The following is a 17,500-nucleotide window of genomic DNA, read 5'->3' as shown; positions in this document are numbered from 1 at the left end:
ATACCCTGTCACCCTATCCTCTGTCACTATACACCCTTTACCCTGCCAGTTCTCCTTTAAGCTGCACCCTGTTACCGTGCTATCTCCCCCCTTGCACGCATACTTTGTCATTCTACATATTAATTCACCACCACCACCACCACCACCAGTACCAGACCCGTAGGTAGCCAGCACGGGCCGCCCTTCCCTAGACAATGCCTCCCATTCACGGGGCGCCTCTGTGTCTCCGTCGGCTCCTTCGTCTGCGTCCAGGAAGAGGCATGATACTTAGCGAGGGAGATGGTGTGGGTGAATGGGGGGTAAAGTGAAGGATAGATAGATAGATAAACAGTCAAGTAGACAGATAAATGGATAGATAGATAGATAGATGCAAGGATAAATAGACACACAAACAGGGAGATATGAAGAAAAATTGATAGATAGACAGACAGATAGACAGACACAATTTCACCAATATAGACACAAGAATTAAAGGAAAAAATGAGATAGATAGATAGATAGATAGAGAGAGAGAGAGAGAAAGAGAGAGAATGATGAATAATTGAAACAGGGAGGAAAAGAAAGAGGGCAACCAAACAAGGAAAGCTGAAATACTGCAAACACGAGAGGAAACAAAGCGACGAAAGAAAACGGAAAGAAAATAAGAAACGGAATTATGGGAAAAATCAAACGAAAAAACGCAATAAAAAGGAAAAAGAAAAAAAGGAGAAAGAGGGGAAGAAGAAAAGAGAGGAAAGCGTGACAAAGGAGAACAAAAGAGAGGGAGTAAAGAGAGAAAAGACGATAACGAAATGTGGACACAAATGAAGAGACAAATGGAGGTAGGAAGGAAAAGAAGGAGGGGAGGAAGGAGGAAAGAAGGAGAGGGAGAGATAAGAGAGATAGAAGAAAATAAAGAGAGAAGGAAGAGAAAAAAAGAAGAGAGAAATGATGAAGAGGAAGAAAAGAAAGAAGGTGATAGGAAAGGGAGGAGACGAAAGGAGGAAGGAGAGAGAGAGAAACTGTAAAGAAAAGATAGAAAATGAAGGAAGAAAGAGAGAGAGAGAGAGAGAGAGAGAGAGAGAGAGAGAGAGAGAGAGAGAGAGAGAGAGAGAGAGAGAGATTAAACTTTACTGAAACTATTTTAGCGACAGATGAGAGGAGACGAAATGTGAACGGGCCACTTCAGATTTCTTCGCGTGGGGTGACAAAGACAGATGGCTGAGGACAGATGGTTGTGAGGACAGACTGTGGGTGGAGAATGTGGGACGAGGGTAGGGAGGGAGAGAGATCAGGCGAGTCGTGGCATGTCGTGGCGAGTCGTGGGCAGCTGGGATACTCTCACCCTATTAAACAACCACACCTCATTTCTACTCTATACCCATTTCTCGCGTTATCTCTCTCTCTCTCTCTCTCTCTCTCTCTCTGTGTGTGTGTGTGTGTGTGTGTGTGTGTGTGTGTGTGTGTGTGTGTGTGCGAAAGGAATAGCCAGCTCACTCTCTATATATCAGTTGCCACCACCATCACCACCACCACTGCCACCACTGCCACCACCACCACCGTCACCCGCCTGGCGCCTCTTTATATTATCTCGCAGGCGGTGGCTGACAGAGAGAGAGAGAGAGAGAGAGAGAGAGAGAGAGAGAGAGAGAGAGAGAGAGAGAGAGAGAGAGAGAGAGAGAATTAGAGAAAAGGATAAAATAAGAAAAAGAAATATAATGCTGTACTATTATTATTATTATTATTATTATTATTGAAAACATAGACTAAATTCTTTTGTTTGTGTTTGTCAGTTTGTGTCATATTAGCATCAACCACCACCACCACCACCACCACCACCACCACCACACATCAATTCACAACAGTAACTTACAATGCGGACTCTTAAAAAGAAATAAAGAAACTAGGGTACAGCAAAATAGACACAGCAGAAGGGAAGAGGATAAGGATCGAATTAAGAAAAGAAAGAAATAACAAAACAATAAACAGATAGCGAGAAACTAGAACAAGAGAGAACAGAAGAGAAACAGTAATTCACCTCGGGCGCCTGCTGGTCACCCAGCCAGTCTTCCCCATTACGGAGCGAGCTCAGAGCTCATAGACCGATCTTCGGGTAGGACTGAGACCACATCAACACACAACACACACCGGGAAAACGAGGCCACAACCCCTCGAGTTACATCCCGTTCTTACTTACTGCTAGGTGAACACACCCCACACATTAAGAGGCTTGCCCATTTGCCTCGCCGCGCCGGGACTCGAACCCGGCCCTCTCGATTGTGAGTCGAGCGTGCTAACCACTACACTACGCGAGAAGAAGAGAAGGAGACGGTACAGGAGTTCATTTGTTCCTGTGCCAAGACCCGCAGCAACCAGCAACCAGCAACCAGCAACTAGAAACTAGTAACCAGCAACTAGCAACCAACAACCAGCGACCTACAACCTACAACTCGCAACCTTAAACCAGCAACCAGCAACTAGCAATCAGCAACCAGCAAATCACAACCCCAAACCAGCAACCAGCAACTCACAACCAGCAACCAGCAACCTGCAACCAACAACCCCCAACTAGCAACTCGCAACCCTAAACCAGCAACCAGCAACTCACAACCAGCAACCAGCAACCAGCAACTCACAACCAGCAACCAGCAACCAGCAACTCACAACCAGCAACCAGCAACCAGCAACTCACAACCAGCAACCAGCAACCAGCAACTCACAACCAGCAACCAGCAACCAGCAAGTCACAACCAGCAACCAGCAACTCGCAACAGTAAACCAGCTACTAGCAACCCGCAACTCGCAACCAGCAACCAGCAACCCTAAACTAGCAACCAGGAACCAGCAACCCGCAACCAGCAACCAGCAACTAGGAACTATGAACCAGCAATCAGCAAATCTTCTCCAGCTGAAACACACAACCCAAACACTGCCACACAAGTCCCAGTCCTTCAGTTTCTCTTCTTGACGCAAACTTTATAATCCTCCCATCTCCCCGTCTTATTTTTCACTCGCTCCGCCGCCTTTTATAGTATCGCTTTTTCTTTTCCTTCCTTCTTTCTTTCCTGCCTCCCTTCCTTCCTGTCCATCGCTATAACTGGTTTTTATTTCAATTATTAGTATTTTTTATCCTTTTTTAGTTGTAAGAACAGTGATAATGGTGATAGCGGGAAACAACAACAACAACAACAACAACAACAACAACAACAGCATCTACTACGTATTGTATCATATTCATCACGTGTGTATATGTGTGTGTGTGTGTGTGTGTGTGTGTGTGTGTGTGTGTGTGTGTGTGTGTGTGTGTGTGTGTGTGTGTGTGTGTGTGTGTGTGTCAGTAGAGAGGATGAATCTATGTCAAGGTACAAATTTATTCATTCATTTTGGGGCCAAAGGTTTACCGCGCTGAGCTGAGAGAGAGAGAGAGAGAGAGAGAGAGAGAGAGAGAGAGAGAGAGAGAGAGAGAGAGAGAGAGAGAGAGAGAGGTCCGACATTTATTCGTTATTGGATTTTCCCTTAATCACCAACTGACGGTCTTATCTTCTTAAGGGGAGGTTGTTTTGTTAGTTGTGTGACCATCCTCCTCCTCTTCCTCCTCTTCCTGCTGTTCTTCTCTTCCTTCCTCTTCTCCTTCTGTTCTTTATCCTACTCCTGTTCTTCTCTTCTCCGTTTTCCTCCTCGTTCTTTTCCTCTTCTTCCTTTTCCTTGGCTTTCTTCTTGGTTTTCTTCTTCTTCTTCTTCTTCTTCGTCTTAGTTTTCTTTTCCCTCCTCCTCCTCCTCTTCTTCTTCTTCTTCTTCTTCGTCTTGGATTTCTTTTCCCTCTTCTTCTTCTTCTTCTTCTTCTTCTTCTTCTTCTTCTTCTTCTTCTTCTTCTTCTTCTTCTTCTTCTTCTTTTTCTTCTTCTTCTTCTTCTTCTTCTTCTTCTTCTTCTTCTTTTCCTTCTTCCTTCTCCTTTCCCTGTTGTTTCTCCTCCTCTTATCATTAAAACATGGAAACAATAAGTGCCCACATGTTTTATTCATCTCTCTGTTATATTTTTGAAAGAGTAAAAGCCTGCGTAATAACAACAAATAAGTAAATAAACATCTCATCTTGTCCTCCTACACACATACTACTCTTCACTTCGTGTTTCATCTCAGCATTTCCAGTGTGGCCGCTGCTGTAGTGTAACCCTGACGCCTGAGTAATGAGAGGCGTGGCAGACCAGCCCCCTTGAGGCCCTGTGAGGCAGCCAGCTGGGGGAGGCACAGCTGGGGAAGGCACGAAGGGAAAGGAAAGCGAGACAACACAACGAATTATTCAAACCGTACGCTACATCTGCCAGGTATATAAATTGTACACTTGTCAGTTGTTTTTCGTAAAGGGACACTTATAAATAAAGAGGCGACACAGTTGGTGGACATCAAACCGCCATGAAGTGACAAGCCACGTAACGCTGCACAAATGAGGGCCGCCGTGGTACAGTGGAACCATGCGTGCTTTGGGGTCCGAGGGGAGAAGGGACCATGCGTGCTTTGGGGTCCGAGGGGTCTCCAAGCGCACGGGTTCGAATCCTGTACACGGTCCGAGTGTAGATTGGGCTTCCTTACACGGGGCAACGGTTTCCTAGCGAGTGGGCTTTGAGATAAGAGGTATCCCAAAAGGTATCTCCTTTAGCCCATAAATTCCGTGAAAAGCCCAAAAGCCCACATGGTATAAATAAAAAAAAAAAAAAAAAAGATGACATCAAAGCTATGCCACTGGACAGCTCTCTATTGACTAACCACTCACTGCTTCATTCAACACACTGTTCTTCGCATCAAGTGACACAAAACTTGGTGAAATAAGGGGAAGGACAGGAAAGGGTGTGAGTGACAGTCTTTGTCGAGTGGGTGGGTGGCGGGGCAGGAGCGGCAGCGAGACGGGAGCAAGGGACAACGGTAATGAGACACTTCAGCAATACATCGGTTTACATTCGAAAGGCTTTACATGAAACTACACATATTTTGAAGGGTCTATTTTATTGGCACGAGAAATACCCTTGGAATTTCTATGGCCTTTTGAAATAATCGTGGTGAGAGAGCAAAACGTTCAAGATTACGGCCCAAAGAGAGACAGACACACTAACTGGCATATACGAGCAATCTGTGGCGAGTGGAGGCGACAAACTACATCACCAGAGTCATCACACACACACACACACACACACACACACACACACACACACACTCCTGGTCTAGAAACAAAGCGAGACGAGACAAGACGAGACTAAGAGGAAAAATATCTACTTAAGCCTAGTCTCCCAACAACTTCCATCCATCCAACCCTCCAGCTACGCCGCCCTTCCATCCTAGACCCACGCAGAGCCACACTGTCCTCTCTCCCTTTCCCTCTGACTCCCCTGCCAGTCCCCATTTTATCGAGACAGTGGGAGGTAGGGGAGGAGGCAGGGGATCAAAGGGACTCAATACAACACGTAAGATCCACGGAGCCTTGTGAGGAAGGAAGAATTGTTGGCCAAAGACTGGGTGACGAGGCAGAGGAGAGGGTGAGAGTGGGGCCCTGATGCTACTCAATGGAATGATAGTAGCTTCTCCAGGAGGAAGAGGAGAAACAAGAAATATACAGGAGAAAGACGAAGAGGAACACTCATAGCTCGTAGAGAAGGAGGAGAGAGAGAAGGAAGAAGAGGAGGAGGAAAAGAATTGGCCAAACGTTTTTATATAATCTCGCCAACCAGCAAGCTAACACACACACGAACTAACTTACACGCTGGCTGGAATGTCACGGAACTGAAGTCTAAGCAATAACTGAGGTTTGCAAGAGAGTAATGTATGAGTAATGAGGACCAGGAGGGAGGGAGGGAGGGAGGGAGGGAGAGAGGGAGGAGGGAGGAGAGAGGGAGGGAGGGAGGGAGGTATTATAGCAACACGTGAGTAGAGAGAGAGAGAGAGAGAGAGAGAGAGAGAGAGAGAGAGAGAGAGAGAGAGAGAGAGAGAGAGAGAGAGAGAGAGAGAGAGAGAGAGAGAGAGAGAGAGAGAGAGAGAGAGAGAGAGAGAGAGAGAGAGAGAGAGAGAGAGAGAGAGAGAGAGAGAGAGAGAGAGAGAGAGAATAAAGAGGCATGAAAACAGTAATAATAATAATAATAATAATAATAATAATAATAATAATAATAACGAGAAAAAAAATTAAACAAAAAAGTACGTAATAAAAAGAAAAGAAACGAAACATTTTGCACAAGTAAATAAAGAAAGAGAGAAAAAAAAAAAAAAACAAATGCGAATCTCTTGAATTTCGCTCTCGCAGTTTGCAAATATTTTCATGAAGTTCACCAGCCGTGCTCCTTTTTGGGTTTTTTCTCTTTCTTTTTCTCTTTTCTCTTTTTTTTTGTTAACGCCGTGTTGAATAAAAGTTATGCATGAGTGTGTGTGTGTGTGTGTGTGTGTGTGTGTATAACTCTCTCTCTTTCTCTTTCTGTGTGAGTGTGTGTGTGTGTGTCTCTCTTTCTGTTTCTGTGTGTGTGTGTGTGTGTGTGTGTGTGTGTGTGTGTGTGTGTGTGTGTGTGTGTGTGTGTCTCTCTCTCTCTCTCTCTCTCTCTCTCTCTCTCTCTCTCTCTCTCTCTCTCTCTCTCTCTCTCTCTCTCTTTATTTTCTTCTATATACGTTTACTCTTATTCTTCTCCTTTAAAACTCTCTCTCTCTCTCTCTCTCTCTCTCTCTCTCTCTCTCTCTCTAATCCTGGCGGCGCAATCACCAGCGCACTCGTCCCCTAATCACCTAATTAATCACCTGCCTGAATCACTTCAATTAACGACCAATCCACTCCACACTAATTAAACAGTCAATCAATTAATTAATCGCCGGTGTGGATTGGCGACGAGGAGGAGGAGAAGGAGGAGGAGGAGGAGGAGGAAGAAAAGTGAGGCAATAAAGAGAAGGTAGAGACGGAAAAATAGGAGGAGGAGGAGGAGGAGGAGGAGGAGGAGGAGGAGGAAAAGTGAGGCAATAAAGAGAAAGTAAAGACGGAAAAAGTAGAAAAAAATATGACGAGGAGGAGGAGGAGGAGGAGGAGAGAGAGAGAGAGAGAGAGAGAGAGAGAGAGAGAGAGAGAGAGAGAGAGAGAGAGAGAGAGAGAGAGAGAGAGAGAGAGAGAGAGAGAGAGAGAGAGAGAGAGAGAGAGAGAGAGAGAGAGAGAGAGAGAGAGAGAGAGAGAGGTCAGAGACGTGGTAGCTCCGTGTTTTTCGTGGTGTTACAGTGGTTTAACAAAGTGCAGTGTTGTGAAAATTTCAGTGCTTGAAGTGCTAAGTGTCCTGGTGTCCATGTAAAAGTGTAAGGTGTGCTAAGCCTTGCAATAGTGTTGAAAAATCACTTGAAAAGAGTGTTTGTACCCGTGCAGTGACCGAGACCCGGGCCTGACCTGACGCGAGGCCTAAGGCAGCACACAGTTGCCAAATCTCTCCAAGGTAGTTTTTAAACAACCTGTATCTCTCTCTCCGTGGCTGGTTTGGCTTGACTTGTGGGAGAGGTAGTTAGTGTCGTGTGTTTTTTGTGCGCCTGTGGGGAAGTGCTTTGTGTTCTGTGCCAGTGTTCAGTGTCTGTGTTCACGAGTGTGTTAGTGTCGCACGTGTCGTTTAGAGCCAACACTCGTTGTCGCCCCCACACCTGGCTCCACAATTCCCCAGGAATCACTTATCCTCTCCTCAATGTCTAGCCCCGCCCATCGCCCCATAGCCAGGCGAGACTTGCCTGGCTACCAGCCACAGAATTGGTGTTGCGTTTGTGGCAAAGCAACACTTAAGACTCAACACGTGAGCTGTGACGAGGAAACCTGCCGTAACCTTTGTCACAACAGCTGCCTTGGGGATACGCCAGTCTTCAAGTGTAGCTACACGGAGCAGCTACGACTCCAAGCAAACATCCCGGACCCCGTCACCTACATCATCGAGGAGACTGATACACCCCAACGCCACTACCGGACGACAGTGGGGAGAGTCAGTGGGAGGGCTTGGAGAGAGAGAGCTAGTTTCACTAGTTGAGAAGCTCACTGAGGAAGCCTCTCAACAAAACTGTGTGATTAAGTCCCTCCAGGACGACCGAGACTTGATCATACAACACAGAGACGTGTTTGCTGCGGCTCTCAGAGTAGCAGACAGGCTGATAGCGTCAAAACAGCGCCAGACGCAAGTAGCCACACGCTCTCAGGCAGTCAGCGCCCACGCAGAGTCAATTGACGAACACTGGGAGGTGGTTTGTCAGGACTCTGAGAGGTGGAGGACGTGGTGGAGCTCGGATAAACCGCAACAGCTCCGCCACTCAGCTGTTTTCTCAACTTCCACCTTCCCTTCGCCTGCCCGGGAAACAACGACCGCTCCGCCTACCTCCACTGCTTCCATCGCCACACAGAGCGACTGTGACACCTCCCCAGCGTCTACTGTCACTCCTTCTGCCACACAGAGTGACTGCTCGGTACTCACTACCACGTCTACCGCCACACAGAGCAGCAGGGACTCTTCCTCCATAAATACAGCGAACGGAGTAGATCGCGGTGCCTCTGTTCGCCCACGAACCTCTCCTCAGACCACTTCAGGAGATTGGAGAAAAAAGAAAACTAAGAGGGAAGTGCAGCAGGACGCGAGGAAGGTGTCCAGCGAAGGACTGAGGACTCACCAGGCCACCAAGCAGACACAAAAGCGAGCCAAGGCAAAAGTGTGTGAGTACTGCTCACGGAAAGGACACACTTCTGCTACTTGCCACGCCAGAACTGACGATTTACGTCAGGAGCGTCTCCTACAGCGGCTCCTTACGGTGGAAAGACACACAGCCACACCCTTCCCACCTGCAGCGCCTCAGCCCGCCCACCACCTCACTTCATTTCAGTCCTTACCACAACCTCGCCCACTCCTTCCTCAGCCTGGTATCTGGAATCAGAGCCAGGGGCGGCAGTGGACCACTCCTCTTCACCAGTACCAGCAGTCGGCCGCGGACCCTAACCACCACCTCGGACTAGCAGGCCTCGCTCACTACCATCCCTCACCATGGTACAGCCAGCTTGCCCCGCCGCCAACTAAAGGTCGTCTCTAGCAACGTCCGTGGTCTCCGGACTAACCTTGCAGACTTATACCACAACTGTGTGCAACGACACAATGCAGACGTTGTTGTGGTGACAGAGACATGGCTGAACAGTGAGGTGGAGCCCACGTATGGCAGGATGCAGGGCTTCACCCACTGGGTGAGGAGGGACCGACAGGAGCGAACAGGAGGTGGAGTGGCTGTCTGCTTCAAGGAAGGAATGCAGGCCCAGCTACTCGACATAGACACGCCTCCACTGATGGAGATGATGTACTTCCGAGTAACGCTGGCAGACCGCTCAGCCCTCCTACTGTGTGCCCTGTATCGCCCCCCGCGACAAGGGCCTGACTCACTCCTGTACCTGACTGAGACTTTAGACAACCTGATGATGGCACACAGCTGCAGCCACGTGCTGATTGTGGGGGATCTCAATCACCACCTGGAAAGAGACGCCTACGAGAATCTCCTGAGGTGCAGGGTCTGACAGATCATGTCACCTTCCCACACATGAACGAGGAGGGACATTAGACCCTGTCATCTCAGACTACCAGGAGGACAAGCTTCAGTGTCATCAGCTGGGGCTCGTGGGCAGCTCTGATCATCACGCTGTACTGACACAGCTGGAAGTGGGCGTGGCTCGGGACGAGGCCACCACCCGCACCATCTGGCTGTGGAACAAAGCAGACTGGGCTTCCCTGCGCCGCGACCTGACCCACACCCCATGGGCCACTCTGCTACAGGGAGGAGCAGAGAGTGAAGCACTTGCACTCACCTCTCACCTTCTCGCCCTCCAGAGACGCCACGTCCCACACAGGGAATACACCACCAGACCGACGGATCAGCCATGGTTTGGCTACCGTTGCCGTGTTGCTGCTGAGGCAAAGTATGCTGCCTGGCTCCGCTACAAGAGGAACCCGACTCGGCGCAACAAGGACTTGCATAGGGCTGCATGCAGGAGGATGGTGGTAACCAGCAAGTGGGCCTTAAAAAAGTGGGAGGAAAGCCTGCGCCGGAAACTGTGTGGCACTGGCGTAGGAAACAAAACTTGGTGGTCCCTTGTTAAGGACAAACAGGAACTGGCCACCAAGAATCCATCCCTCCCTCAGCAAGCAGGACGGTACTGTCGCCACCAGCAGTAAGGAGAGGGCACAGTTGCTGGCTTCCTTGTTTGCTGGAAAAATGAAGGTGGGGAATCCACAGCAGCCACCGCCTCAGCTGGTCCAGCAATGTGAGAAGACTGTCACCATGGTGGAGGTGACGCATCAGCAGGTGAAGCGATTATTGCGGGGCTGGACACACAGAAAGCCACCGGCCCTGATGACATCAGCCCGCACCTGCTGAAGCGATGCTCCCAGGAACTGGCTGCCCCTCTCACCCAAGTCTTCACAACTTGTGTACGGGAAAACGTCTGGCCTTCAGTGTGGAAGGAGGCTCGAGTAGTTCCTGCACACAAAAAGCTCCAGGACGGACCCAAAAAACTACAGACCCATATCCCTGTTGTCAGTGGTGGGTAAAGTGTTTGAGAGGGTCGTGGCAGAGGTGGTGTGTAGCCATCTCAAGGACAATGCCCTCCTCTCAGACCAACAGTTTGGGTTCAGACCTGGAAGGTCAACCTCCGACCTAATGATGCTTCTCACCAGGCAGTGGCAGGACGCCCTCGACGACGGCAAGGACACTATAGTGGTTGCTTTGGACATAGCTGGAGCTTTTGATAAAGTATGGCACAACGGATTACTGGAAAAGCTTCGTGCTAAAGGCATCCAGGGTGGCTTGCTACGACTCCTGGGAAATTACCTGCAGGACAGAAGCCTCAAGGTGGTTGTCAACGGGCAAACATCTGAGTCCCTGCCTGTGGAGGCATCAGTGCCACAGGGTTCAATTCTTGGCCCACTCCTGTGGAATATCTACGTGGATGATCTTCTCCAGCTACTGCCAGGAGTCAAGGCCTATGCTGATGACTGCACCCTCTCCTATACCTATCCACGCCAGGACAGTGGGCGGGCTGCTGAGGCCATCAATCAGCAGCTACGAGTGATAGAGGAGTGGGGTGCTCGCTGGCAAGTGACATTCGCGCCGGAGAAGACACAGGCAATGGTTGTCTCTCGGTCCCCAGCCGCCATGGCAGCAATGGCAGGAAAGTTGTCTTTGGCGCTGCTGCTCCCACTCCAAGATGACGTCAAGATACTTGGAGTGGAGGTGGATCGAGGGCTGAGGTTTGACAGCCATGTCAAAACCATTGCCAAGAAAGCCTCTCACAGGATCTCCGCTCTCAGAAGGATCGCCAGTTTCCTCGACAGGAAGGGGAGACTGCTGCTGTACAAGGCACAGGTGCGGCCCCACCTTGAGTACGCAGCTCTCTCCTGGATGTCCTGTGCCGCCACACACAGAAGGAGACTGGACAGCATCCAACGCCGCGCCATACGGCTAGTAGATGCTGCAATACCACCTCACCCAGAGCCTGAGCGTCCCTTGATTCACTGGAACACCGCAGAGATGTGGCGGCGATCGTAGTGTTCCATAAGGCACAGGTGCAAAGAGTGCCACATCTGGCAGGGCTGCGTCATCCTCTGAGAGTCACCGCACGGAGCACGAGAACGGTGCTCAATGGTGGTGACGCCGTAGAGGTGCCGCGATCCCACGGGTGTCAGCATCAACGCACCTTCGCAGGACGCGTCTCCAGGATGTGGAACTTGTTCACGGCCGCGGTGCCTCACGTCCAGGAGATGAACACACACAGTGTCAAACTGATGGCACATAAGTGGAGACAGACACTGCCAACTCCTCTGACACTCTTTGTGACGTGACACTCAGTGTAGTGCAGTGCGTGAATAGTGCTAGTGAAGTGAAAAGAACAGTGCTCCATTTACATGCTGACCATCTTGTATATTATCTATTTTTAAGTCTTGTAAATATTGTAGAGAAATAGATTGTAGTACCCTTAGAATAGGTAGCACACGACAGTGCGCCTTTGGGTACATGTTCTTCTGTATAAATTATGTTTAAATAAAAAAATAAAAAAAAAGAGAGAGAGAGAGAGAGAGAGAGAGAGAGAGAGAGAGAGAGAGAGAGAGAGAGAGAGAGAGAGAGAGAGAGAGAGAGAGAGAGAGAGAGAGATGAATGAAGGGATTTGAATACTGGGACGGACAAGGCCGAGGGTGTGGCGGTGATGGGCGGAGAGGCAAACAACAAAAGACACTCTGGAATGTTATTAGAGCAGCCGCCTGTATTCTGAAACTCTCTGCTGTCACCACCACTGCTTTTGACCCCTTCAGTACTGGGACGCATTTTTACCTTGAGTTTTGGATGTGATTAGACGATTTTATTGACATTAGCAAGGGTCTACGGGGGTTGGATGCTTAATGGCTGGAGTCTTCAGTGTTTTAAGCCTCCATGCGAGTTTGTGAAGCTGTATAAAATCACCAAATAGTAAGCAGAATGAATACGGAAACGCGTCATGGTGGTGAAGGGGTTAAAGGCCATGGAGACGATCGGCCGGGTTGTCAAGGCTGTTTCGGTTCTTAATAATGTAGAAATCTTAATAATAATAATATCTAATTTGAATCTCTCTCTCTCTCTCTCTCTTTACATTATGAACTGTAGAAACACTCTTGAAAACCTGTTAGTCATCTCTGTGGCATCGGAAAATTGTCGTAGTGAGACGGAAAGACGATTATCATTCACCACCACCACCACCATCAACACCACCACCACCAACACCACCACCACCACCACCAACATCACCACTATCACCACCAACACCACCAACACCACCACCACCGTCACCAACACTACCACCACCACCACCACCACCACCAACACCACCACCACCGTCACCAACACCACCATTACCACCAACACCACCACCACCACCACTCGTTACTACATACAAAAACTTTCCTCAGATTTAAAAGTCAATTAATTAACGATACATCAACAGGAGCTTTGATTTAATTACACACCATCAGCTTCCCATCTCCTCTCTCTCTCTCTCTCTCTCTCTCTCTCTCTCTCTCTCTCTCTCTCTCTCTCTCAAGCACTACGCCCACTAAAAAAGCTTAATAGTTTTTCTTCTAAGCTCGTAAATTGTGTTTAGATTAAGTAATTTTATTTGTCTTCTCTTCTTTTCTTCCTCGGAGACTGACGAGAGAGAGAGAGAGAGAGAGAGAGAGAGAGAGAGAGAGAGAGAGAGAGAGAGAGAGAGAGAGAGAGAGAGAGAGAGAGAGAGAGAGAGAGAGAGGGGTGAGAGAGACACGTTGTATCATATATGAACGTGTGTGTGTGTGTGTGTGTGTGTGTGTGTGTGTGTGTGTGTGTGTGTGTGTGTGTGTGTTTAATAAAATACATTTGTCATTAACTTTGAACGTCTCTCTCTCTCTCTCTCTCTCTCTCTCTCTCTCTCTCTCTCTCTCTCTCTCTCTCTCTCTCTCTCTCTTGTTCTCCATTTCCTTCTCTCTCTCTCTCTCTCTCTCTCTCTCTCTCTCTCTCTTCTCCATTTCTTCTCTCTCTTTTGTTCTCCATTTCCTTCCCATTCTCGTTTTTCTTCTTCTTTCTCCTCCTCTCTCTCTCTCTCTCTCTCTCTCTCTCTCTCTCTCTCTCTCTCTCTCTCTCTCTCTCTCTCTCTCTCTCTCTCTCTCTCTCTCAGGCTGTAACGTCGTCTTCATTTTATTTTCTCCGAGGCAATCTCATCTCTCCTCTTTAGTAACACTTCATTATACTCTTCTCCTTTCAGCCCATTTATTCATTTTTTTTTTCCTAGGACGGAGGAGGCAGGCAAGGCGAGGGCATAAAAATCTGAGAGAAGAAAGCCTAGTCACTTCATAATGTCACGTTTTATTTCGCCCGGTGTATTTCATCAATTCATCTTTTGCACGAAGGAGAGCGGGAGTGACATGCAATACGGATCAGAGGAAAGAACAGCGAGATGGTTTGGTCACGAAGTCAGAAGAGAACAGAAACAGATTAGCCCCTTCAGTACTGGGACTCATTTTTACCTTATTTGTGTACGATTAGAGCATTTTTTTTGACATTAGGAAGGGTGTATGGAGGTCAGAAGGTCAATGGTCACTGTCTTCACTATTTTAATCCCACACATAAGTCTGTGAAGCTGTATAAGATCACCAAATAGGAAGGAATAAGGAAACGCGTCATGGTATTCAGGGGATTAAAAGAGCCCGGAGGAAACTAGTGGGGTGGTAAAGGAATAGAGCTGGAGGACGTGGTTTTCGATGTACAAACACCTGAGTATCACGTTTGTTATTGCCAACACTTCGTCGCTTCTCACACTCTCCCAGCAGTCGAGAATTGAAGGATCTGCTGCAGGAAAAGAAATGGAGTGGAGAGGAAGCAGAGTTCAGCTTAGAAGACTTTTATCGAGGGAGGATGAAGGATCTGGCACTCCACTCCACAAATTCTGTTGTGTCCAGTGTTTTAACCCCTTCAGTACCATGACGCGTTTTCATATTCAATCTGGTTACTATCTGGTGACTTAATACAGCTTCAGAAACTTATGTAGGGGATTGAAATAGTGCAGACTCTGGCCATTAATCTTCTGACCTCCATAGACCCTTGCTAATGTCAGTAAAATGTGGAAAAAAGAGAGAAAAGACTAAAGAGTGTTGCCAACTTACTCACCTGTTTACCGAGAATGAAACTGACGCCACTCTGAAGGAAGAAAAGAAAAGGAAAGTTAGTCATAATGAGTTATAGTGCGACAACAACAACAACAACAACAACAACAACAACAACAACAACAACAACAACAACAACAACAACAACAACAACAACGACAACAACAACAACAACAACAACAACAACAAACACAAATTTTCACCTGAGGAGCCAAAATTTCAGAGAGAGAGAGAGAGAGAGAGAGAGAGAGAGAGAGAGAGAGAGAGAGAGAGAGAGAACGACAGTAACAACACAAATTTTAACCTGAGGAGCCAATATTTCCAAGAGAGAGAGAGAGAGAGAGAGAGAGAGAGAGAGAGAGAGAGAGAGAGAGAGAGTCCAAATTTAGGAGGTGGCGTGGAATGGATAATACATTCCTTGTGCATCTTCTCGTTTACACGCCTATTTATCTTGATCACGGCTCTCTCTCTCTCTCTCTCTCTCTCTCTCTCTCTCTCTCTCTCTCGAAATTTTTGGTCTGTTGTGTGGAAATTTGCGTCTTGTTGCTGTTGTTGTCATTGTTGTTCTCTCTCTCTCTCTCTCTCTCTCTCTCTCTCTCTCTCTCTCTCTCTCTCTATCTATCTATCTCCCCTCACACACACACACACACACACACCGGTGAGTGAAGCGATGTAATTACTCACGCGGCAAACGGTGCACGAAGAGAATAGCAATAAAGAGAGAGAGAGAAAAAAAAAGATACAAAAAAGAGGGAGAGGAAGAGAAATTGGCCAGATTAAAGGCCGGAGTATAATGAGATTCCTTATAATGAAACTGTAAATACTGAGAGAGAGAGAGAGAGAGAGAGAGAGAGAGAGAGAGAGAGAGAGAGAGAGAGAGAGAGAGAGAGAGAGAGAGAGAGAGAGAGAGAGAGAGAGAGAGAGAGAGAGAAGTAGGAATTTTTCTTTTCTCTCTCTCTCTCTCTCTCTCTCTCTTAGGAATTTTAATTTGTTAAGTTGTAGTTGTTGTTGCTGTTGTTGTTGCTCCCCGGTCTCTCTCTCTCTCTCTCTCTCTCTCTCTCTCTCTCTCTCTCGGTAAATGCATCGGCCAAATTAATTCCTGGCGCCATTATTATTTAGTTCATCAATATTCGCGCTGCTTTTAAACGTGGAGTGACAAAATTATTACGTGTGGAAAATAGAAAAAAAAAAGTGAATGGAGCAGACGTCATTCTTTGCTTTACTTGTTGTGTGTGTGTGTGTGTGTGTGTGTGTGTGTGTGTGTGTGTGTGTGTGTGTGTGTGTGTGTGTGTGTGTGTGTGTGTGTGTGTGTGTGTGTGTGTGTGTTCGCGTCTTAGTCAACATGTCAACATTATGCAAATATCGGCTTTGTGAAAATCTTGATCTAAACTGAGGTGTGACCCAAAGCCTTCATTATGCAAAGCGAGGAGGAGGAGGAGGAGGAGGAGGAGGAGGAGGAGGAGGAGGAGGAGGAGGAGGAGGAAGTGAAGGTATGGAAAGATAGAAAAGAAGGAAAAAGAAAAGAAAACAACTCTCTTTCTCTCTCTCTCTCTCTCTCTCTCTCTCTCTCTCTCTCTCTCTCTCTCTCTCTGCTCCCTCCTCCTCCTCTTCCTTACCTCACTTCTTTTCTCACGCCCTAGAGTCACTTTCTCTCTCCCTCTCTCTCTCTCTGTGTCTTTTCTCTCTCCTCCCCTCTCCTTTTCTCCTCTCTAAAAAGTCCCTCTTTCCACCTTTGTTCTTCTTTTATTCACTTCCTCCTCCTCCTCCTCCTCCTCCTCCTCACAGTCTCACACTCTCCGACAATTACAGTGATGGCTTTCTAAACCTTCAGAGAGGGTTGCGTCACTCGGAGGGGCAAGGCAGGACGCGGGCTGGCTGGCTGGTTGGCTGGTTGGCTGGCTGTCTGGTTGGCTGGCTTGGGGCGAGGAAAGAAACCCACGATCTCACAGGAAAAGAACAAATTACCGCTGGTTCTGTTACTCTGTTGGTCTGTTGGAGGGCAGGCAGAGGAGTTTTCATTATTGCTTCCTGGCCTGACTGGAGTTAAATGCGTTAGAATTTCGTTTCCTCTCAGGTAAGTTAATGCCTTCTTGTATCGCTCTCTTGTTCTGTTCTGTAGCGAGTGGATGTGTTGGCAGGCAGAGAGACAGAGAGAGAGTTTTCATTATTACCTGACTGGAGTTAAATGCGTTACAAATTCCCTTTCTCTCAGGTAAGCTAATGACTTCTTGTATCTCTCTCTCCTGTTCTGTTCTATAACAAGTGGATGTGTTGGCAGGCAAAGAGAGAGACAGACAGAGAGAGTAGTTTTCATTATCGCTTCCTGGCCTGACCTGAGCAGCGAGCTGAATACGTTACAAATTCTTTTCTCTCAGGCAAATCTCTCTCTCTCTCTCTCTCTCTCTCTCTCTCTCTCTCTCTCTCTCTCTCTCTCTCTCTCTCTCTCTCTCTCTCTCTCTCTCTCTCTCTCTCTCTCTCTCTCTCTCTCTCTCTCTCTCTCTCTCTCTCTCTCTCTCTCTCTCTCTCTCTCTCTCTCTCTGTAAGACGTTCTGAGTGCATTGCAGGACAGAGACGGGCAGAGAAGCTTCCACTGTTGCTTCCTTCATGTGGCACGCTGATGATACTACCCTACATCTCTCCACGTTCTTTCAGAGACGTCCAACCCTTCAGGAAGTCAGCAGATTAGGCGGGGACGCCACGGAACGCCTGACTTCCGATCTTTCTAAAATTTCCGATTGGGGCAGAGAAAATCTAGTAGTTTTCAATGCCTCAAAAACTCAATTCCTCCAGCTATCAACTCGACACAACCTTCCAGACAAATATCCCCTCTTCTTCAATGACACTCAA

General features: G+C 47.8%; 1 protein-coding gene across 2 annotated transcripts in view; it reads right to left on the bottom strand.

The window, feature by feature from the left end:
• The window catches only part of LOC123511486, a 57,063-nt gene that overhangs the window by 6,383 nt on the left and 33,180 nt on the right, over positions 1-17,500 (bottom strand). Inside the window, exon 2 of one of the 2 annotated variants that reach the window (XM_045267425.1) lies at positions 14,658-14,687. The exons of the other annotated variant lie outside the window; for it this stretch is intronic. The gene's annotated coding sequence lies outside the window, so the exon portion shown is untranslated. The remainder of the gene's footprint in view (positions 1-14,657; positions 14,688-17,500) is intronic. 2 annotated transcript variants of the gene reach the window in all.

The sequence above is a fragment of the Portunus trituberculatus genome, chromosome 31 (assembly GCF_017591435.1).
Source record: "Portunus trituberculatus isolate SZX2019 chromosome 31, ASM1759143v1, whole genome shotgun sequence".
In the NCBI taxonomy this organism is placed as follows: domain Eukaryota; kingdom Metazoa; phylum Arthropoda; class Malacostraca; order Decapoda; family Portunidae; genus Portunus; species Portunus trituberculatus.
Note: the sequence above shows the minus strand (reverse complement) of the source record. Positions and strands in the feature narration are given on the sequence as shown.